The sequence below is a fragment of the Pleurodeles waltl genome, chromosome 5 (assembly GCF_031143425.1).
Source record: "Pleurodeles waltl isolate 20211129_DDA chromosome 5, aPleWal1.hap1.20221129, whole genome shotgun sequence".
Classification (NCBI taxonomy): domain Eukaryota; kingdom Metazoa; phylum Chordata; class Amphibia; order Caudata; family Salamandridae; genus Pleurodeles; species Pleurodeles waltl.
The window spans coordinates 113,277,436-113,301,665 of NC_090444.1; the positions used below are offsets into that span (position 1 = coordinate 113,277,436).

The following is a 24,230-nucleotide window of genomic DNA, read 5'->3' on the forward strand; positions in this document are numbered from 1 at the left end:
ATTATCTTCCTTTCTCATAAAAGCTGCTAACTACCCCTTTTTTTAAAAAGAAAAGCACATTAGACCGTTTTCAGTCGACCCCTCTAAAAACCAGGACTTGAGCAAAATTTTCCGAAATCTGCCTGGACAGCTGGTGAAAAACCGGGACTGTCCCGGGAAACCCAGTCCTTTGGTCACCCTAATAATGATGCTATTAGAACATTCCATCCACTGAAGGGAGAATGTTCTAAAATAGAAAGTGAAAGGGAAGCACTGAACCCTGGGGCGGAAGGTCTGAGTGAGCAATTGGTCCTCTGCCACTCTCCAATAGATGTCTCAACATTCCACTCTTCTAATCAAAATTAAAAACCTTTCCTCCAACAAGAGCGGAGAAAGCTAAATGTGGAATATTTTTTCAGGAGTCGTAGTTTGATAAATACAAAGCAGAGCACCATTTACAAACAAGCATTTATAATGCAATAGGTCTTGCATTTGCTTGAGTTAGAGCTATTGGAATTGTAAATTCATAACTGGACTTTTCTTGCCACATAAATTGGTCAACCATGCCTCGTAATTTCGTTTTTTCCTGCATATATATTTCCAGTGGCCCTGCATATAACTAAAGAACTTCCATTTACCTTCTTCCTCTGTCTCCATCAGAGTTGCTGGCTCGCTAACACAATTCCCCTATAAACAGACACCAGACAGCCACAGAGGAGTAACGAGAGAAATAAACTAGATGGGTCACCCAAACATATCAAGAGTGTTCAGTCATAGTGTAATAAGGATGTTAAGTTGGCCTGATTTATGGTCATAATTGGAATACAGAGAGATTATTGAAACCTATACAATTATCATATAAACCTTTATCTAAAGTACAATTTTGGCATTAAACTGTAATGCTCAAAACAGCCCCTCTAGAGCACAATAACAACAAAAAAAAAATTGTAAGAAACATGGTCATGTAACCATATTGTTAACCCCAAGAAGGGATAACCCAATGAAAAAATACAAGAGAAAGTAATGCAGTCTAACCGTATACTTAGCCCCTAGAGGACGTTTTTGGAGCTAGCAGGCCTACTGCAATGACATTACAAGCAAGACCTTTAAAACAAAACTCCTCCCAGCCGTAAAACAAACGTTCTAGCCAAAATAAAGCTTAAAAGTCACTGAATGGAGGGAGGGGTTATTATTTTGGGGTCCCCACTAACCGAGTGTGGGGCCTCAGAGATGATGTAGACAGAAAGAGTGTTTTGAAGGTGGTCCTATTGTCCTAGGACCACCACAGGCTGAGTTATGAGCAAAAATGTTTTGTAAAAGTAATGCCCTGCAAAGCATTATGGGGCACATTTTTGCACTGCACATATAGTATGTTGATTGCAGTGCTCAGAACAGCCTCTAGAGAACACCCCAATAAAAATAAAATTTGGAAGAAACATGATCATGTAACCATGCAGTCAGCCTTCAGAAAGAATAAACACTTAAAAAAAGAATGGAAGACAGTAAATATTTAGCCCCTAGAGAAAATAATACGTTAAACACTTTCAAGGCTAAACGGACTATTACAAAGATATAACACACAAGGCCCATAATAATAACTTCTCCCAGCTATAAAAAAAAAAAGTTCCAGCCAGGAGAAAGCTTAAAAAAAAAAAAGATGATGAATGGTGGTAGGAGTTATTATTTTGTAGTACCCAATAACATAGTGTGGGGACCCAGAGATGATGTAGACAGAAAGAGCACATTGTGGTCAGTGTTTTGAAGGTGGTCCCATTGTCCTATGACCATCACAATCTGAATTGTGAGCAAAATTGTTCTGTAAAAGTAATGCCCTGCAAAGCATTATGGGACAAGTTCCCGTGCCATGAATATTTCAATATGTTGAAATGACTATAATGCTTAGAACAGCCCCTAGAGAACCCCACAATAAAAGTAGCATTTGTAAAAACATGGTCATGTAACTGTATAGTTAGCCCCTTAAGGGAATAACTGCACCAAAATATGGCAGAAAGTAATGCAGAACAACCATATATTTAAGCCTTAGAGAACATAGCACACTACATATATTCAGATCTAACAGACCAATAGCAAAGACATTACAAAAAAGATTAAACAGACACTGAATGGTGAGAGGGGTTATTATTTTGCGGTCCCCAATAACCTTGTCTGGGGACCTAAAGATAATTTAGACAGAAAGAGCACGTTCTTATGAATGTTTTGGTGGTGGTCCTGTTGTCCGGGGACCACCACAGGCTGAGTTATGAGCAAAAATGTTTAGAAAAAGAATGCTTGCAAAGCATTATGGGATGAGTTTCCAGAGTGCAGTGAATATTGTAGTATCGGCCGCTTTCGCTCTGAGGATTTCTGTTTTAGTAAAGCATTCACCAATTTCAAGTGTTTTAAAGGGAGAGCCACAAGAAATGACTCAGATTAGGTAACTGTGAACAATATGACCAGCTCTCCAATACCGCCAATCGAGTTCTCGCTGTTGTGCTTGTTTGCGCTGTGAGTGCCATGGCTGCCATGCAGCACCAAGGGGAGAGCCAAAAAATAGTTCGCCCATGTTGAATTATATTGCCAATCGTGCAATTATCCATGTATGAAGGGCTGTCTGCAAGGCGTGACAAAACAGCCTCAAGGTGGGACAAACGTAAAGCAATTACCAATGACATCAAGTGATTTTTGAAAGGGAAGCCCAGAAATGAGTGAAAGTGATGGGCGAGAGGTGGGCGTGGTTAAAAGCCCACAATACTTATAACAGGTCAACGCTCTTGCGCGCTTGACCTAAACACAGTGCAAAGAACAGAAAGTCCTGCACAGCAGCAGCGATTTAACACAAGTGCACACACCGGAAATAGCTCGTGGTCAGACCGGTGCCATTCAGAACCCTTGCCCCTTTGCCAGGGGATTTTTCCTAACAGTTTCCTAGGATGGGGGATCTGGGAATTGACACGTGTTAAGACTTCTAAAACAGTAAGAAAAAGTAAAAAGTGTGACACCAATTGCCACGATTAACTGCAGTACATGTCCAATCGAATATACAACACTTTATTCAACTTTTAATAATAATTTAATATTTAAGAACGTAAAAGTTAGAGCGATTTCATATCCATCGCGACAGTGCAGAGGGTCATGAGGTTGTGAAAAATAATTTTTTTTAAACATGCAAATGACTGTGGCACCCTCCCTCGCCTCTGGCAAAGCTTTTAGAAACTGCAGACCCAGCAGACGCAGTAGTTGCAGCACAGACAGCGTGTCTGCTTCCGGTGTCTTTGTCTCATTGCTTCATCTCTCCTTTGATCTCAAAGGCCCCATCATTGCCAGGCCACTTCGACTTCCCAAAAGCGGACGTCATCATCACCCCATTGGCAATAACAAAGGACGCATGGAAAGCCATGTCCTTATTGAATCTCAGTGGTGTGATGTGGGGAGGATGTCAGTCTCTGTATCAGATCTCTTTGTTTTCATTCTCTGCATTGATTTTCGCATGAATAGGATGGGACTGCCTGTTAGATTTATTTGTGCTGTTGTTGGAATTTAGTTGCCCCCATTACTTTGTGTAGATACTGATTGAGTCCATATAATGCCGCAGGACTGCATGCATTGGGGAAAAAGATTGCTTCTTGCCCAGGCTCACTATGGGTAGATTTATGGAAAGTGGAGCTGCACCGAGTCCAGAACCACTTTCCCTGCGCCCCTTAGCACCCCCCTACCATCACTATGGCGGTCATTCTGACCTTGGCGGACGGCGGAGGCCGTCCGCCAAGGTACCGCCGTCAGAACACCGCACCGCGGTCGAAAGACCGCAGCGGTGATTCTGACATTTGCCCTGGGCTGGCGGGCGGCCGCCAAAAGGCCGCCCGCCAGCCCAGGGCAAATCAACCTTCCCACTAGGATGCCGGCTCAGAATTGAGCCGGCGGAGTGGGAAGGTGCGACGGGTGCAGTTGCACCTGTCGCGTATTTCAGTGTCTGCTGGGCAGACACTGAAATACTTTTTGGGGCCCTCTTACGGGGGCCCCTGCCGTGCCCATGCCATTGGCATGGGCACGGCAGGGGCCCCGCGGCACCCCCTACCGCCATCCTGTTCATGGCGGGAGAGCCGCCATGAACAGGATGGCGGTAGGGGGTGTCAGAATCCCCATGGCGGCGGAGCGCGCTCTGCCGCCATGGAGGATTCTCAAGAGCAGCGGAAAGTCGGCGGTACACCGCCGACTTTCCGTTTCTGGCCGCGGCTGAACCGCCGCGGTCAGAATGCCCAGCGGTGCACCGCCAGCCTGTTGGCGGTGCTACCGCCGACCTCCGCCATGGCGGTAATTACCGCCAGGGTCAGAATGACCCCCTATGTGTGTGCCGCATTCAAAATACGGTGCACCATGGCACAGGGTAGGGGGCAGTAGCACCATCTTTCATTACGCTATTGATGTACTCTGCAGGAGTAGAGCCAAAATATTGGTGCTACTCCTTCAGAGTACAGAGGGCCCCATTCTAAAGAATGGATGCCCCCTTTTAACACCTGCTCTGAGCAGGCGTTAAAAGTGCCTAAAAAATGGTGTAAAGCAATCTCATAGATTTCCTTACGCCATTTTTCTGGCTCCCCTAACAAGGGAACGCCCCCTTTGCATACATTATGCCTGGCGCAGGCATAATGTAGCGCAAAGGGTTACAGGGTGGCGCAATGCATGCACTGTACCACCCTGTAAATACGGTGTGGGGATTTTGGCCTCATGGGGCCACATTAACGTCAGAATAAATTACGTTAATGTGGCGCAAGGTGGCACTAGGGGCCTATAAATATGCCCCTATGTACTTCTGAGCCAAGCCAAGGATTAACGTGTGTTGTGTTATTTTCTCTTAAGATTTGAGGGTAAAAGGGGTTGAAAGTGCTGAGATGTGGACTGAGTTTGTAGGCACTGTCAGAGGACTGAGATTTACTTCCTGGTGCAAATAAGTGCCACTGGTGCAATGGCGAGGCATGGTTGCCATCGGCCCTAATGCAAGAAAGAAGAATTGGCCCCATGTACCCTTCTTTGGAAGAACAAGTATCTATTAATAGGATTTTTTTGGCCCCTTAGATTCCTGGGCCCTCAAGTCACTGCACCTGCTTCACTATTGATAGCTACTGCAATAAGTGCTTTTCCTGTGCCTCTTTTAGGCATTTGTCACATCCAGGGTATATGGAGAGTGATGGATAAAAGTGTCACTTTGTGTACAGTAGTGCTTGAGCCTCTTCATTGTGAGTGGTGATAAGACAGACTCTCATTCAGGTTCTACCCGGGAGGCCTTACTATCAGTCTCTGCCTTCACTCTTAAGCCTGGGGAGCATGGCCTTCATCTGCAGTGCACGATCTTCTGGTCTGGGAGGAGTCACAAGATTGATGCTAACAAAGATCTGCTGTTGGGGGAGGGTTTCTGGGGGAGGATGCTCCTTGGTCACCACTCTACTGTAGTGCATACCTAGATATACTACTGCAGAGACACTAATGTTGGAAAACATACTTCTGCAAATTTGGTGGTTCCTGGCTCAGGTGTGCTGGAGTGGTGCGAAGATATTTTGTGCTCCAGACAAAAGAATATTTTCGTCCTTGAGCGCTCCTCAGCTACTAAGAAAAAGACATATTGTCTGGCCTTTCCTTGCCTTCTGAATCCACCACTTAATTAAATGCCAGCCTTGCAGGCGTGGAATCTAATGATATCTGTTAGCGATGTAGTGCCTTTTCTGTCAATAAAGTCAACATTTATTCAGATTCTCTCATAAAGTTGAATTAGGAATTGTGGTTGTACAGGGCCACTGAGCTGTGTCTTAATGTATTTGTTCTGTTGAGGAAGGAGATGTATGATACCTGGTGCTGCAATATCAAATTTCCTAAATCCCCTTGACTGGATGTCATAACTAATTATTTTTTCTAAACATTTACTCATTAGTTGATTCCCATATTGTTGGTATTTTGTGCTAATCTGAGTGCTTCTGTAAGTAGTGTTAGAGACTTTTGGAGTCTATGACTGTACTAACTGAGAAAGCACCAAAGAGCCAATGGAAAGCAGTATGTATCACAAGGTTTCTTTTGTTAATGTTGACCAAAATATTTTCTAAAATAATTTAATAGCTCTCAAATATAAGTTGTGCAGATGTTCAGATATATGGGTCAGCTAATGGGTGATACTGTACTGAATATTAATGAAGGGGAAATTTAAGAATTGATTGTGGTACCTCTTGTTAGCAAAAATGGCTTTAAAGCAGTGGCTTGGTTAGTTGACACTGCTTTAATTCTATTTTCATGTCTTTAGTGACTTGCTAAAGGAGAGTGCTCACCTTTTTGTGCTAATGTGTGATACAAAACAATCATGTGCCCAATCTCTTTTTTGCTTTTATTGACTTCAGTGTCTCTGGGTGAAAAAGGTAGAGGTTTAGGAAGCTTGTATTTAAGACTGGGGCATATGACACTACTATATTGCTGCCGATGAGAAACTATGCAGCTTTCAGCAACTTGCTTAGCGAACCAAGAATATGTGTTATCAGCTCCCCTCCTGAAGAAAGCTAAAACCTTCCTTCCTAAAGCTGCCTTTAGAGCAACAGTCCAAACCCTGGTCCTCACCTGTATGGAGGTATCTGTATGCTTAACAGCCTCGCCACAATAGCCTGGCACCCAAAAGAGTCATCCTAAGTCCTTTGGGATCTCTCATCAATGAATTTATGACATTTTACCACTTCACCCCCAACGCTGGAACATGAGTACCATGCCAAGGCACTAATCACTTCAGGCAACTGAGCACCACACTGCAGATCAAGAAGTTCAAGAAGGAAAAGACCAAAAAGCAGACCTTCGCCATCTTTATGCCCTGGATCTGGAACATCCCCATCAACATCAGAACTGCTTTGATCCTCCTGCAAGTGGGAAAGAAACTGAAGCCACTTCTTTTAGGGATCATGAATCACACTTTTGGGCTTCGTCCTCTGTACATCTCTGCAGGGGTTCCCAAGTAGGGTTCACTTAAAATAGATACCGCTCCAGCCATACATACACGATAATGGTTTTAAGAAGTGGTTCATGCAACAGATGTCAAGGTTGCATAGTCTTAAAACCACCCCATTCCTCTTTAATCCACTACCCGACACTCCCTGCCCTTTCATGTTACTCTTGCAGGTTCCTGCTTTCTACCTTTGTCACGTACTTCTGCCTCTCTCTTCTTTCGTCCTTCTCATTTGTGGGATTTTCCCTCCCTTGCTTTTTTTTGGTCAATATCTGATGAGGAAAAGTAAGTGTTGGTTCCCAAAAGTAAGTGCTAGTGGGGTCCACCAGCAAAACCAACTCAGATTATGCACAGGGTTCATGAATGGTGTTTCCTAACTATGACCACATCTTTTAGCAATACATTCACTTTGATGTGCTATAGACAGGTGTCCCACTGACGATTGCCCTTTTCAATGCTGAAATGATTGTTTCATTCAGGGTTTCCGTGAACCATGGCCAGTGATGCATACATTAAAGTCCAGCAAACATGTTATACTAGAACATCTGGATAGACACATGCCTCAACCCGCCTATGTCCCAGACATTTGGGGCAGAGATGGGCCGAGACGGGTCCTCTTCAGTGGTGCACCCCCTTTCTCCATCTTTGATCACGCCCTATAATGAGCCCAAATGAAATCCGTACAGGCTGCAGCCACTCACCCTCCTCTGTGCCTAAGTGGACATATATCACACCAGAACCTAGACTGGATTTGGATAGTTAATTCCAGACTAATGTCAGGCAGAACTTCTCTGGTTTTCTTCTAGGACTATCCTTCTGACATTTCTTTATTTATTCAGACTCACTCGTTATTGGAGCTCTCCACTGGAGCTCGTTATTGGTGCCCTGCCATGGAAAGGCGCGGCAGTCAAAACAAATCTTGAAGACTTAAAAAATTAGCGTCCTATATCCTTGTTACCGATGCCTGCTAAAATTTTTGAAAAATATCTCAGCTCATGGCATTTATTGTGGAGAATGAACTGTTGGATCCCTCACAATCTGGTTTTGTAGTGGGCATAGTACAGAATCATCCTTGGTTTCTGCGGTAAATACTATTAGATCACTCGTAGATATGGGGCCGGCTGTGGCATTAATTATATCAGATTTGTCCATAGCCTTTGATTCGGTCTCCCCATCTCTCACTTCTCACCTAGCTCAGCTCAGTATTAAAGATACCGTTCTGAGGCCCAAACTTATACTTTTTGACGCAAACCAGCGCTGGCGCTGGTTTGCGTAAATATTTGTACCGCCGGCTAACGCCATTCCAACGCACCATGCGGGCGCCTTATTTAAGGATTGACGTTAGCCGGTGCTGCAGGCTGGTCAGAGTAAAAAAAAATGACTCTAACCAGGCAGCGCCGGCGTAGGGGAAAATGGGGGTTGTGAGTCAACATATGGTGCAAGTCAGGTTAGAGTCAAAAATCATGGCTCTAACCGGACTTGCGCCATTTTTTGACGCACAACCCCATTGAAATTACTTCTGCCTTAGCAAAGGCAGGAGTCATGCCCCCCTGCCCAATGGCTTCTGTCCCCTGGGCATGGCCATTAGGCACAGTGGCATGTAGGGGGGCCCAAGTTATGGACGGGAACGCCTACCTTGCATGTCATTAACGCAAGGCGGTTTCCCGCATCCAGAAAAAGACGCACACAGATGCACACAGAGGAATTTTCACGGGGTTGGGCGTCATTGTATAAATATGGTGCAAGGTTTGCGCCGAATGTGCGTCAACGTTTTTGATGCACATTCAGCACAAACAGAGTATAAATATGCCCCTGAGTCCTTTAAGGTCATTCTTGACTGCTAGAGTACAAACAGTAATCTGTGGACAACTTAGGTTTAAGTCTTTCTCTAGTCTATGTGGGGTACCTCAGGGCTCTTTGCTGAACCCCACATTATTTACTTTGTATGTATCTCCACTGGCTAAGCTGATTCGCTCCTAAAGCCAGCACAGGTATTGTTTTTGCACATTATGCAAGACTGATGACCCGGCAGCCTTTGGCAGTCCACTAGTCAAAGAGATGGGAGAATGGTCAGGAAATCACAAGAAGCGCTACACAATTTCATAAATAGTACATACACCCACAGGGCAAATTTAAGCCCCCTGTTTTAACACCCCCCTGGGACAAGTTTTTTTCTGGTACAAGTGGGGGAAATTTTACCCATTTTTGTGAAAATAGGCCCATGGAGACCATTACAATGGGGCTACCAAATCGGCATGTTGGGTTGCCTACACAATGCAAATAATCCTCGTGAGCGTCAGGCAAAGTCCCATTCATGCATGTCTGGGGGCCATGTTGGAATGGTCAAAGTTGGAGGTGCAAAACGAACCAGGCTGCCATGTTTTCAGTTTGCATTTGTGTCTTCAGTGTGCATAAATGTCACATTTCAATGTCTTACGTTTTGCATGTTATCACAAGTACAATAAGGCATCAGGAATGCCACTGTAATGAGATGCATTTCAGATATTACCCAATTTTAGTGGAATGTAAAGGCCTTGAAACTGCAGTAAAACAACTGTAAAACTCGTGAAATACTTATGCCCAGGGTGGGGGGTGAAAACCTTGTTTCGTCCACTCCCTAACCTGGCTTCAGAAAGTATTAGGGTGAGTTCCAAATTGAGCGGCTGCCTGGTTTGAAAGTGATCCAGCACCTACCATTCTCAGGCACATCTTCAATCTGATCTCAAAACACAAAAGTGTCCATATAGCTCCAACATCCAGCAATCAAACATAACTGTCTTTATGTTACCCGGTGTACCACCATATAATCATCAATCCCTCATATGACTCCTGCTCTAAGCAGTGTCCCATTTGTTGCTGCAGGGATTTGGATGGGCATGGAGTGTAAACAACACAACATGAACCCAGCCTGGTTTACTTTCTCTTCCTGAGGCTGGATTCAAGACTCTTTGGAGAAGAGGTAGGACAAGTCAAGCCAGGGACAGGAGCTGCTAACAATGGATACTACTCTTGGAAGCATTGCGATTCAGCTTCAAACACCTGAGGTCATCTACTCATTGATAGCAGTATAGGAACTGAAAACCACAGTCTGGAGCACACTCCTTCAAACCCAGGCGAGTCAATGGTAATTCACCAGTCTGGTTGCAGGTAAACGGGCCATGCTTATTGCAGTACAAGCCAAACATGGAATAACTCATACAGACGTCATAAAGCACCAAGAGAAATATAAATCAAACACTGTAAGTGATTTTAACTACAGAGCATAATCTAGACTACATCACATTCAAGGGGATATGTACCTCAAACTCAAAGTAGAGTGAGCATCCAGCTATTTTCAATGGAAGCCTCCACTGACACCAACACCAAGGTCTAGGCAACACTTCATCTTAGAAGGACCACACAGGTGAAATCACCTGTATCTCTGAGGGGCCATCCCTACTTACGGTGCCCTTGTCCCCTGGTCCCATCCCTCCAACACCACACTGTCTCAAGAGCTACCAGAAGTGTGACCACGAGCTACAGACCCATGCCTTAGAGTGATGCTCCATAAGCCTATGGCCCAAACTGGTGGGAACATTCTTTATCCGAATTCAGATTGCTGTCCCCACCCTCACTGCTACTGTAAGAAGTATGAGATGAAGCCCCGCCTACACTGTTGAGAAGCAATCTTTAAGGTAACTCTTCATCCACACGGGGAACCAGGGTAATCAGGTCCTTCACCCTCCCCACTACAAAAAAGGGATTAAGTAAACACCCATCACATAAAGTGCACCCCATCTTTGTGAAATATGTTATCCCCTCCTGACCCACTTGTGTTGAATATTCCATAAGTGCCCTTGGCCCGAGCATAATTTTGACATCTCAGAGATGAGCTGCCTGATGAACACGTTGAAGACCCTGGACTTAATGCCCTTGCCCCAGTTGTGATATGGTATCATGTGAGACTAAGCGATGATGCTCCAGACAAGCAAACTCACATAAAATGGTCTCTCTTGGTGTCTTGTGATCCAATTGTACCAAGCCATTACCACCTAGATGCACAATTACAAGATCTAGGAGTACCACACAACTGCTCAGTTCCTTCACCAATTGGCGAAGCTTCAAAATCCTGAGACCTCCAACTTCACACCACATGAAGATGTCCTTCAGCAAACTCCACTTAGACTTACAATGCAGTTGCAACCAGTAGGCTGCCCGCCGAACGAAGGAATGGCTGATGACCGACACCACCTTGGACGGAAGAGAAAGCAGAAAAAAAAGCGTGATGAGAATGAACGTATGGCAATGCTTATATAATGAGAGGCACCTTTTACAGCAAATTTGGACACATATACGGCTTGAAACAAGATGATGACAACCTGCATATCTGCTTAACATCATGCTGGGATGGGCTCACCTCATCAGCAAAAGTTGCAATGACTGTTCTGAATGAGTGCAAAGCGCAACCTAAAGGGCCCACCCCAATGACCTTTAGAGAGCTACTCAACACTGCTGGAAACCAGTAGCATGAAAGGCAGCCCCCATTTGAAAGAATAAACAGTACCAAAGTACCACATTTCGGCCAGGAATTAAGGCTTGCCCCCATGCAGGAAACTGGACAGATACGGGGAAAGTGGTCTTCCCTGAGCTCTATGATTGTCTGCTTTCCTTCTGGGTCAATCTTTGCGTCCTTAGCTTAATAGCAAGTTTGTCATGCCTGATGGGTAATGTGATCAGGAGGATCCCACCAATTTGCCCCCTCTGAAGGCACCTTAGAAGGTAACAGTGAATGCAGTTGCGAACAACGCCACCTCATACAGGGCGCTGCAAACCCTGTGCAATTTCTCTAAAATCACAATTAGCGTTCGCACGTCCAGTTGTCTCCTGCCATCCTTGATAGTGGCTGCCAGCCTTGCCCATCCCTCCAATGCCAATGCCTTTCTTACCATGAAGCATTTGCCAACATCTTGTGTCCCTCTAAGCTTGGCAAAGAACCAGTGGCTGCAAGATGTGCCCTGGCATAAGAATCCAGCCTAACCTGGTACCTTAAGGCCCTCAGGAAAAGGCAAATAGCGTTAGCTGAAAAAATGTTAATGTTCTGTTCGTGCAGAAAAGAGCCATATGTCAGGAAACATATCTCAGATGTCACTTGTGTGCGCTACGCAAATGAGGCTGCTACTAAATCTGGTGGGGAAAGACTCCAGTCTTAAACAGATATTACGGAAGCTCTTGTCACCATGGCTGCCTGTGGGGGAGAATCCCGAAAGCCCTGCAACTTGGAGCAAGAGAAGACAACAGCAGCATTATTGTGGATCCCTGGCACATGCCAAGCTTTGAATAAGACATCCAGTTTCAAGCAGCGCAAGACGAAATGCTTCAACAACCTCAGAACCAACCTGCAAGAGGTGCCTTGTCGATTAATTGGTCAGATAAACTTCTGTTCTTGAACACCTCAGGCCATAAGGTCACTGCCACCACAACAGGGAATAGTTCCAAGAAGGTAATATTCCTTGTGACCCCATTGGTAGGCCGAGAAAGAGGCAAGTTTCCCCTGCACCACTCCGTACCCAATATGGCCCCAAAGCCTATACTGCCAGCAGTCAGTGAAAAGACCAAGGGTATGATTAGATATATGAAGTTCAGGCCAGATGATAGAACTATTCAATCGCTGTAAAAAACTTTGTCAAATTCTCAAGTCTTCTTTTACCTCGGCTTGAAGTACAGTATGGTCGTGCTTTTGGCTGGGGTGAGCCATTGACTTAGCTATTGATTTAGAAATGGGTGAAGCCACTGGAATGAATAATCTTGAAGGCACAATTTAGCTGCCCATCTAACACTTTAAGCTGATGCAGAGTAACCTTTTTAAAGGCTAGCACCATGTCAATGGACTGACAAAAGGAGAGTACCTTATCAGGAGGGAGGTGGCATTCCTCTGTCACTGTGTCTAAATCGAGATCTAAGGAGGTGATACATGTGGATGGGCCCACCATCTTGTCAGGCATGAGGGGAACCCTTAAATCCCGGAATAATTACATCAGTGCTCATAAAGCCTACATGCATGTCTCTGAACCAGGCGGACCCATAATCAAGAAGTCATCTAAGGAGTGAATGATATCATGGTGTCCGGTTTTGTTGGTAAATATCCATTGCAACAGCAAGCTGTACGATTCATAATATGTGCATGAGACTGCATAACCCAAGGGCATTACACCAAACTGTAAACCCGACAAATGACAACCATTTTGGTGTCCTGGACTGAGCCTAAATGCATATTCAATGCCAGTTTTGTCCGTAAGCGTCCCCTGACCTAATGTCCGTAGCTTTGCCAATGTCAGTTCCTCAGAGACATACTTCACAAAGCAAGACAGGGAATCAATGGCATCATTAACCAAGGAGCCCTTCAGGGCAGAGAGATTATGAATCAGTCTAATCTGACTGGGCTAAACTGACCTAGCAGGGAACACACAGGGGGGCATATTTATACTCTGTTTGCACTGAAATAGCGTCATTTATTTTTATGCTATTCCGGCGCAAACTTAACTCCTTATTTACATTTTGATGCTAGACCCGTCTAGCATCAAAATATTGTAGTTAAAGTAATTTTTTGCCTGCGGAAAACTACTTTGCGTCAATGAGATGCAAGGAGCCTTATTTATCCTCCCGTTAAAGCACGGGAGGGAGGCAGGCCTAAACAATGGCGCTAAGCTTGCTTAGTGCCATTATTTAACGCCTGGGTCAGGGCAGGTATTAGGGGACCTGTGGGCCTCTTTCCATGGTCAGAGGCCATGGAAAAAGCCTGTAGGTGCCCTTCCCTAGCCCCAGGGACACCCCACCCACACCAGAGGGACAGCGGAGGATGGGGGACCCCATCCCAGGTAAGTATAGGTAAGTACATTTTTTTTTATTTCTGTAGTGCCATAGGGGGGCCTAACTTGGGCCCCTACATGGCACTGGGCCCAATGGTCGTGCCCAGGGGACATATGTCGCCTGGACATGGCCATTGGGGTGGTGGGCATGACTCCTGTCTTAACTTAGACAGGAACAGGAGTCATGTCCATGGGGTTTTAACGTCAGAAAATGACGCTAGTCTGGTTAGAGGCATTATTTATGCCTCTGCCCATACTAGCATCATCCTTTGACGCTAAACCCCATGTTCTCCTATGCCTCCCCCACCCGGCTAGCGTCCTTTTTTATGATGCTAGTTACCGTCATCACATAAATCTGACGCCTGGCCGGCGCTAGCCGATGGTATGCTTTTTGACGCTCAACTGCGTTATCGCAGTTTAGCATCAAAAAGTATAAATCAGGGCCAAACTCTTTAAAGGGAGATGTAAAAAACTGGCCAGTAATTCTACCCAGTGAGCTCTTCTCACCTACCTGTTTTGCTACCACTGCCGGTTGGGTCCGGGGTCGACATTAGATTGTTACAGTGGGAAATGGGGAAAACACCCAGTGCAGGAATCCGAAAGCCAGTAGAACAACCATAGTACAGTGTTTGTACTGCCTCCTTCTTGGCATACTGATTGAGCCAGGTAAGCAACTTGCCAATCTGGACTGGCGTGGGCAAGGGGCTACTAGCTTGAGGGATCAATGCCGTCTTTTCCTTTCTCCTTGGATTTTTTGATGCATTAGAACTCAGGATGTGAGAGGCCGCTACAAAAGGAACACATGTTTGAACTTACACAACCCGGCTGGACAGGTACACAACTTTCTGTTAAATGCTTAGCATGACTCTTTCCTGTCACCTCAGGCATGTAGGTGATGAAAAAGTTGCATAAGGGGAGTTTTGTTGTTAATCTTTTCTAGCCAAATATTAACTTCATTTCAGTCTCACCCACTGTCAGGATCCTCCATCTCACCCCCCTAAAATCTTGTAATCCAGCCAAGCTAAGCTATGCCACTATCTACAAGATGAACCTCGAGTGTCTTGTTTGAATTGACTACCATAGAAGTTGGTTTCTTTTCTAACATCACTGTTGTGTACGCCTTAAAGCTAAATAACCAGTTGATGATATATTCTTCCATCTTAGGTTTCTTCTCCTTAAAGGAGGAAACTTTCCCGTTTTTGTCTTTTGTCTAACAAACCACTTTTTTGGCATGAATCAGTGAAAAGACATCAACAAAATCACCATTCCATATTTTCTCTTTCACCTCCAAAGGTACAGGCAAACCCAGCTTACTCAGCTTGGCAGGCAATGTATCCTGCCCATGATCCCTCTAACAGCTGAGGTGTCATCCTTCTCAAGTACTCCTTCAGAAATTGTACCCAATGTCGCCGCAGAGGATTCCTTCATTCCTGCCATGACACTATTGTTGTCCTTCCCCCCTGGCAGCACTTTACCTACTTTAACACGAGCCATGGTGATGGCATACACCTATTTCTTTAAATCTGTGACAGTGGAAGTGACCATACTGGACAGGGCCCTCCGGGAGGTCAATGAAGAAACCACAGGATCTGACAGTTGAGAGAGTGGGTGAGCAACAGCAGACAAAACCTTTGATTCAGGGTGCCCTGGTCAGGGTATGGGACTCGGGCCAGGACCTGAGTTTTGGTCACAGGCGGTGACCACCGGCTAGGAGCCAGGGAAGACTTCACCTGACCGGCATGGGCCTTTAAGCTCACTGCAAGAATTGCCCTCAAGAATTGCCTAACCTCTGCTAAGGTGGCAAGGACTTAGCTGATCTCAGAACCAGAAGAGGCTGCAGAGGGTGGGATCGGTGTCAGTGTGGGGACTACAGTAAAGGACAAAGATAAATCACCTCAGTTTGGGGGCAGGAGCTGATTTGTGTCATCCATACCGAGATCCCCTGGGGAACTAGTACCGGAACTGACTATCACAGCCTGGGAAACCAACAAGGGTGCCCCGTGACCAGATGAGCCAGGGCCATCCTCAGTCGTAGTCTTCACTGCCTTCTTCTTTGACCTCCATTTTACAGAAGGGAAGGCAGCTCCTAAAGGGACAATGGACCGTCATAGGCGGTCCGCTACAGCGCCTTGTTATGTATTAGATCCTCCCTCATCACCCAGTTTGGCTAGGACTAGCTCCTTGAGTTGAGTCAATGACCCTTTCTTCTACTTACCCGACCACTCATGGTATTCTATCCTGATAAGATAAGCACAGACCTAATCAAAAAGTTACTTAGCAAACAATGCAGCATAACCCAAACAGCACCCCATCCCCAGGAGCTCAGCACCCCAACCCCACCTTTGGGGTCCCGGTCCGAGTTCCTGGCTTCACGAAGCCATAGTTCTTCTACAGCAGATTGTCTGCAAGTGCTGCCACAAGCAGCAATGTAGAGAGTCAGCCACCCTGAGCCAGGAAGGGGGAGGGATGACCAATGATGAGGGCACTAATTGGGGGTTCAGACAACTGCGTTGATGCTGTGGCTCCCCAAACAATAGAACAATGAAAAAAACCCTAGTGAAATACTCCGTCGGGCCCGGGAGGCATCACTCACCCAGGCAGTGGCTAGAGCGATTAAAGCGAGGTATGGATACAGAGGGGGTGGGGTCACTTTGTCAGGCCTGAGGACCATTAATCCCATGAGCAGTAGTGCCCGAATTATTAAGGGAAAAGGTGTACTACGGCTGGGAGGTCAAAGATCAATAAAATGGTGAAATTACTCTGTCGGGCCCAGGCGAATCCATCCCAAGCAGCTGGTGCGCCCCTTGAGTACTCAGGGACACTGTCATTCACCTCTGCCGCCGAGATGACCACTGCAGAAAAAGAGGCGGCAAGGGTCTGCCCGGCCTAAATAGGCCCTGCCCATCGTGGCAGCGGATGTGAAGAGTAAATCATAACTGTTTCCTGTCACCAGTCCCATGACTTCTGGGACTGGTGACAGGAAGCTCCCAACATGAGCTGGAAGGAATGAAACATTTTCTAGCATTCGCATCAAGAATTTTCAATTCTATTAAGGACACGGAGGCGAGAATTATGCTTCTCTTTCTTTACTACTCAAATACAGCAGCCAATCACAAAACAGAAAACTTCAACTACATTTCCCAACATGCTTTACTCAACATGTCCACCAATCACGTAACATTAGACCCTATTAGACTCCATGACATCATCTAGAACTCCTCTTTCTTTGCTGCGTAGAACTCCATCACGATTAACACCCGACAACCAGGAACTTGACGAACATCTTCCCGTAAAGCCTGTCTGCATGATGAAAGCCAACCAAACAAAGAACCACAGCTCATCTATCCAGGCTTGAAATGTCTCTCAATTCAATCTGATTTCTGCTCCGTTCCTAAGAAATCAGGAAAAAAATATCATGGTAATCTCACGCATAAACTTCAGTGTGGATAAAACTTTGATACAACATACTCATTACTCAAATACGAATTCGTAAATCATACTGCAACAGATAAAGTGGGTGGGATAATCCTCGCCTCCCTGTCTTTCAAAGAAATGAAAATTCTTGACGCGAATGCTAGCAAATCTTTCCTTCTATGTCAGGAACGGAGGCTCGGATTATGCTAGTTCAAAGCTGATTAAAAAACTCTTGTTGCAATATCACCCACTGGTTTATTATAGAACTGCTTAAACATAGAATCTGAAGACCAATCAGCTGATTTCATAATGTCTTGCACCGTCACTCCCAATTGTACAGACTTAGATGCCATTGCATCCCTAATCGAATGCGCACCGAATTGCTGAATGTCAATTCCTGCCTCGACCATTATTTCTCTTAACCATCTCGCTATGGTCGCGGCAGATACCGGTTTGATAGGCTTTTGTAATGAAATCAGTAACTGACCCGTCAGATCTGACCTCATCGCTCTAGTACATTCTTCGTACCTTTTCAAACAGTTGACAACACACAATTTCATACAAAAAGGATATGCAAAATACGCTATACATGTAGATAATGTTTTTGTCCTTCTAGTAATGGTGAAAGAAACACCCTCCGGTGTAAACACTCTACCTGCAAGATCCAGAGCTTTCACATCCGATGATTGTCGACAAGCTGCCAAGCATAAAAGCATTGCTAATTTGGCAGACAATTGCTTTCTCGTCAAACCAGAATTATCTGGCCATCTCCTAAACAATCTGAGAATCAGATTCACATCCCACAGACACTTATATTTTGGCCTGGGAGGATTAGATACTCTCACGCTCTTAAGGAGCTTAGAAATGATGGAATGCATTCCTACTGGAGCGTTATTAACTTTAACATGCCCTGCTGAAATGGCTGATCGAAAATTATTTACTGAACTGTGAGATAGGCCCTCCTCCGCTTTCTGTGATAGGAAATTGACAATTTGGGCAATCTCTGCTGCCACGGGATCCACTTGCCTTTCCAAGCACCAACCCCGCAAAGCTCTCCAAGCTGATGAGTACCTCTTCCTAGTAGATGGTGCCCGTGCTCTACTGATAAAGTTTGCAGCCTTGTTCGAAATGCCTGGCAAGTGCCACTGTTGCCTGAAAGCCTCCAAGCCATCAGCTGCAATTGTCTCTCCACTACCAGAGGATGCCTCTCTCCCTGCGGACCTAACAGCATTTCCTTTGACCAAGGAAGACATAGAGGAGAATCGCACGCTAGTTCTAGAAGTAGCGGGAACCAAGTCTGTGCCTTCCATATCGGAGTGATCAACACTACCTCTGCTGCCTGTCTCTTGATCTGAGTCGCCACCCTTGGAATCATGGCAAAGGTTGGAAACGCATAATTGAGGGACCCTGACCAATCCTCAGCTAATGCATCCGTGGCCCTCGCGAGAGGGTCCGGCCTCCAGCTGAAAAACTCCTCGAGCTGTCTGTTCAGACGTGATGCAAAAAAGTCTATCTTGCACTGACCCCAAAGTTGTTTAGTTAACTGGAAAAGCTGGGGAAGAAGCTTCCAGCCGCTGTGGTCCCTTAGATACTTGGAATTCCAGTCCACTATTACATTGACCTTACCCGGAATGTACTCCGCTACCACTTTCAATTTGTGGGCTAAGCAATAATGCCAAACATCCTTGGCTATCTTGGCCAAGGCAGGTTACCTGGTGCCCCCCAACTTGTTGATGTAGCGTACTGCTGAGAAATTGTCCATCCAAAGCAGAATGGAACACAAAACCTTCTTGGAAGATAAGGTTTTTAATCGCAAAAGCCCCTGCCAGCAACTCCAGACAGTTGATATGTAATTGGAGCTCTTGCTGGGACCATCTCCCTCCTGTCGAGATGTCCCCGCATCGAGCTCCATAGCCCCACCAGCTGGCATCTGATTCTATTATTGTCTCCGGCTGGGAGCTGAAAATAGCCCTGCCATTCCAGGTATCTACTTGCGTCAGCCAGCACCTGAGTTCCGCTCTTACCTCCTCTGTCAGAGGTATCAGATCCGAATACGTCAGGCCTCTCCCGGAGGTGCTGGATTCTGAGCCTCTGAAAGGCTCTGTAATGTAGAGGCCCGGGAATTTAGCTTGGATTGAAGAGGCTAATAAACCCACAATGCGTGCGATCTTCCTCAGTGACAGCGAGGGCTGTGCTAAGGCTACCCGCAACTCTCTCTTGATGGCCCAAAGTTTGGTCTTGGGAAGGATCTACTGGGACATCTCGGAATTGATCACAAAACATAGGAATTTCACTGTCCTGGTGGGGGCAAGGATTGTTTTTTTCTCGTTTATGACAAACCCCAGATCCTGCAGAAGAGATATTGTCATGAGGCCGTGCTGCCTCACCAAGTCGTGAGATTGCGTCATAATCAGTATATCGTCCAGATATATGATCATGCAAATCCCTTTCTCCCTCAGGTGCGCCACTACTAGCTTGAGCAGCTTGGTGAAACACCAAGGCGCCGACAAAAGCCCAAAAGGCAGGACCAAATACTCCATCCAACTGTCCCTCCATCTGAACTGGAGGCATCTCCTGTGAGGATGCCAAATGAGGATAGTGAGATAGGCATCCTTGAGATCTAAACGCATCAACCAGTCCCCCGTCTGAAGCAGATCTGTCAGCAGATGCAGACCCTCCATTTTGAAATGTCTGTATACAATGAAGGAATTTAATTCCCTGAGGTTTACGACTAACCGATGCCCTCCTCCCCTTTTTAGCACCAGAAAAATGTTGCTGCAGAACTCGGAATGGGGTTCGCAAAAGGCTATCGGCCACTTTTGGAGTAAAGCTTGGATCTCTACGTCTATCACACTGGCGTCTTGTAGGGAAAAACTGAGGGGAGGAGGAGGAATCTCCTGTTGCAGAGTCTGATAAAACTCTAGATGAAAACCCTGCACAGTCTGCAATACCCATGCATCCTGGGTTATTTGATACCAGTTGTGGAGAAAGAACTGTACATGACCTCCCAATTGAATGAGATATGAATCTAGAAATCTAACCTGTGGAAAAACTTGATTGAGCGCTGCTCCTTGCACCTCCTCGTTGACCTCTGCGCCGGATAAAACAGGAGCGGGAGGGGAAGAATGTGCCCCCTCTGGTGTAATCCTGCCCGAGATTAAAGGAGCCTCTCTGGGAGCCTTGAATATATGGGCAGCCTGACGAGCGGCCCCTGCCTCATCCGGCCCACCCAAAAAGGCCCGTGTGGAATACCTTCTTCAGATTCGCTTGCGCCTTGTCCAGCGCCATAAATGTGGTTACATACTTGCCGATATCCTTTACAAATTTATCACCGAAGAGGAGACCCTCAGCTAGGAGAACTGCGTCCACAGGTGCAAGCTCTGTCAAGTTAGCGTCCATTTTCATGAGGAGGAACTTTCATCTTTCCACTGATATCGTGCAGTTGGCATTGCCGAGGAGGCAAATCGCCCTCTGCGTCCATTCCACTAGGATGTGTGGGTTGATCGGAGTGCCAGTCTCCCTGGCCTTCAACGCCATCTCCAGTATCTTTGCCAAGGCACCTGGGAGATCTAAAAGTTTGTCTTGGCAAGATCGCTGGGCCCGATCAATCCCTTTCTTTGGGTCCCTGGCAAATTTCTTAAGGAATGTCAGCATGCTTGCGTCAATCTCTGGCATCTCCGCCATCTTGTTTGGTATTTTGGTCCTAGGGCATTCTGCCCGCAACTTTTGTAGACTTTCTTATCAAAACTTTTCCTCAGTTTGTCGTGCATATAATCAGCCACATCCTGCTCCGGAGTTCAATCAGCCGACTGAGGATATACTATATCCTCCGGGTTAAATTGGAATGGATTAGGAGGAGACCTGGAACTCTCCTGCATGTGGGAGGAAATAAACTTCTTTGCTCTCTTGCTTTTACACAGCGATTTATTGGATTGAGAGGGATCAGAGTCGGGGGAATCAGGAGCAGACGAAGGGTTGGCCCCAAGTGGAAACTCCTTAGAGGTAGAAGGGAGCGAACAATATAGATGGTCAGATGCAGAAGACTGAGTTAAAGCTGACATGGCCCCGTCGGGAGGCCAAGAGGGGGACTGCTCCTTAGGCTTATTGGGAACAGAGGGACCCCCTTCCGCCGAATTGTCTTCAGGTAACGGGACTAGAGCCTGCTTCTTCGCAAAGCACTTTAACTGCTGGGTTATAGGCTTCAAGGCTGCCATCACAGTCTGATTTATTTTCTGCAGAACAGAAACTGTGAGTGCCCTGCTGAGAGATTGCTGAACTGAGGCATTGATGACCTCAGAAAGACCGGCCACCAATTGTTGACCGTGGGCCTCTTCATAATATTGCCCATATTCCTCCTCCTCAAAGGGCACCCACTCGGTCATGCTGAGTATCTAATGCTGCCCGAAGCAAATATCAAGGGTCCAGATGATCTTCTGGAAGTGAAAAACAGGGGGAGCCACCCCAAGAGCAATCCAACAATCTACCAACCACTGGCTCCTCAGCAAAGGCTGTATCTTAATTATTGCAGCCCCCAATAAGGTCGAGGGCGTCAGGGAGAGCCACAAGAAAAACAATCTGAACATATACACGATGAGCGTGCACTCTGTTTAATTTGCATGGCTTGCAGCCGGAGCGCGGCGTCTTTCGCGCTAACAGGCATGCAGGAATGCAAAAAAATGAATGCGATTCCCGGCGTCCTGTCAGTGCGCGTGAGGAGGAGAAATCGACAAAGGAATGTGTGTAGACCAATCCTACTATGCCCTATCAACTGGGCTATGCGCACCTTCTCTGCTCTCTGCCCCGGGCCTTATGAGGGCAGGCTCTGGGTAAGCGCTGTCGATACAGCGCCCACCAGGGCAGAAGCCCGTAATCCCACCAGGGCCACCCCAGCCAGAAAAATAGGAAATTGGAAACCTACCTACAAATTGCGGTACACTGATTCGGCATTGCGGACGTCCGCAGCCGCGGCAGGCGCGTGCCGACACAGAACACACCCCAGACAAGCCAGGAGAATGAGCTGGAACCCTGAAAACTAGCACAACATCAAATCGCAATCTTTTGGGAAAAGTAAGTGAAAGGCGCTTATCTTGCGCTCGAGCAGCAAAGAAAGAGGAGCTCTAGATGATGTTATGGACTCTAATAGGGTCTAATGTTACGTGATTGGTGAACATGTTGAGTAAAGCATGTTGGGAAATGTAGTTGAAGTTTTCTGTTTTGTGATTGGCTGCTGTATTTGAGTAGTAAAGAAAGAGAAGAATAATTCGAGCCTCCGGTCCTGACATAGAATCCTGTCCTCAACCACCCATAGCGAAAGAGTTGCGTGTGTAGGAGGGGGCGTGGTCCTCTGGGGGCCCGGGTCCTAATGCGTGTTCCTCTGGCAAGATTTTACAGAGGTTCTTAGTATGTTTAGTGTACTCTGTCTGTGATTATTGAAGATCTTTGAGATATTCAACCTTTGAAATTATGTTGACATTAAATTATGGCTATATAGAGAGGTTTCTCTTTCAAGCTATGAAAGCAAAATGCAGATCTTTATAAATAGGAATTCACATCCCGACTGTTTCTTTAAGGTGTAAAGACCTAGGAGTGGCCTCGCGAAAAAAAGTGTTGAGTGGTGATATCTATGGTTATTCGAATTTCATGAATGGGAATGTGTTTCCTGGACTGTGCATTTTAGGTAAGTTCTTCCATTTTATTTAGTCATCTTATCAAAAGGGTAGCAGGTCAGATTGGCATACTCAAGTAACACTGTCCCATACAAACCTAACATTCTGTGTCACTATTGGGAGGAATGCAGTAGTGTTATTACATATTTCAGTAATCCAAATGAGCTATCAGTCTGCAACCACAGCTGCACACTTCTGGGGCTTGAAAAGCCATTTAAAGCGCACAAAGGGCCCTCAGGCAGGCATACAAGGCACAGAACCACATTTGTTAGTCTTTGTCACTGCCAGCTATACACACTACTAACTTTATTTACAGCTTTTCCATTATCACTAAACCTTGCTTAGTGCCCACAATGGAGACGGTATGGAGACACTGAGAGACGTATTTATCAGGAATTTGTGCTGTTACAAAATCACGAAAATTGATGCAAAGAAGTGCAAAGTGTTGATAAACTATTTTCCTCCCAGTGCAAAAAGTTTTTTGTGCTGCAAAGTAGCCGTAAAGTAACACAAAATAGTGCCCTGTGCTGATTTGCTTTACTTTGCACCAAGGGGGTGTGGTTCCACTAGGACGTTCCCAAAGCCCCACCCATGGTTTTTGAGGCAAAGACCTATCTACTAAAATCAGCAGACGGGGCTTTCTCCCCCCCCCAAAAAAAAAAATCTTTGAGGTAGGTGTTAGATTGGAGAAATCTATTAACTTCTCCTAACTTTCAAGAATTAATGTACACTGTACAGGACACAGTGAATGTGCGAACAGTTTTAAATGTTACTTAGGTATATTTTGTGCTGGAAGGATAGCCTTCCATGGTGCAAAGGTGTGTGCATGGTGCTAGGCAGTTCTTGTTGTCCACCAGCATTGGGGGCGAGAGCAGCCAGTACTGCCTCATTTATTTACTCATTCCAATGCAAGCCTTGTCTGTTCGTGCAATAGCAGCCCCCTCCCCCCAGCACCTTGAGACCCTCACGGGTGAGTAGTGCGCATTACAAATTCCCTGATTGATTGATTGACAGAGCCTCCGGCATTTTGTGATTCACGAAATAACTGCAAAATCAGCAAACGAGCATAGGTATTCACAAAGTGGATGCAAAAAAAAAAAAAAAAGAAAAGAAGAAAGGCTGATGGCAGAGAAAGGAAAAAAAAGGTTTACACACTGACAGGGATTTGTTTACTTTAGTGGCTCATTGGCTTCACCCAAAATTGAAACCATCAGTTTTACTGCCATTTTCGCGCCCCAGGATTGTTTCTCTTCACAGCATGCTGAGGTACCACCAGCAGCCACTACGTGTTGTAGCTGAGTTGGTCCGAGCAGAGAGTCAGGAGCTGACACAGAGGGCTAGGATCGGCTGCGGCTA

The 24,230-nt window shown here is 45.9% G+C and overlaps 1 long non-coding RNA gene across 1 annotated transcript; it reads right to left on the reverse strand.

Moving 5' to 3' along the window:
- Positions 1 to 16,864: 16,864 nt before the first annotated feature.
- On the reverse strand, positions 16,865 to 22,337 carry LOC138297217 (uncharacterized). The gene is made up of 2 exons (XR_011203939.1): positions 22,127 to 22,337; positions 16,865 to 17,185 (listed from the first exon to the last, which is right to left on the reverse strand). It is a non-coding gene; the product is annotated as an uncharacterized lncRNA (long non-coding RNA).
- Between the last annotated feature and the right edge of the window lie 1,893 nt (positions 22,338 to 24,230).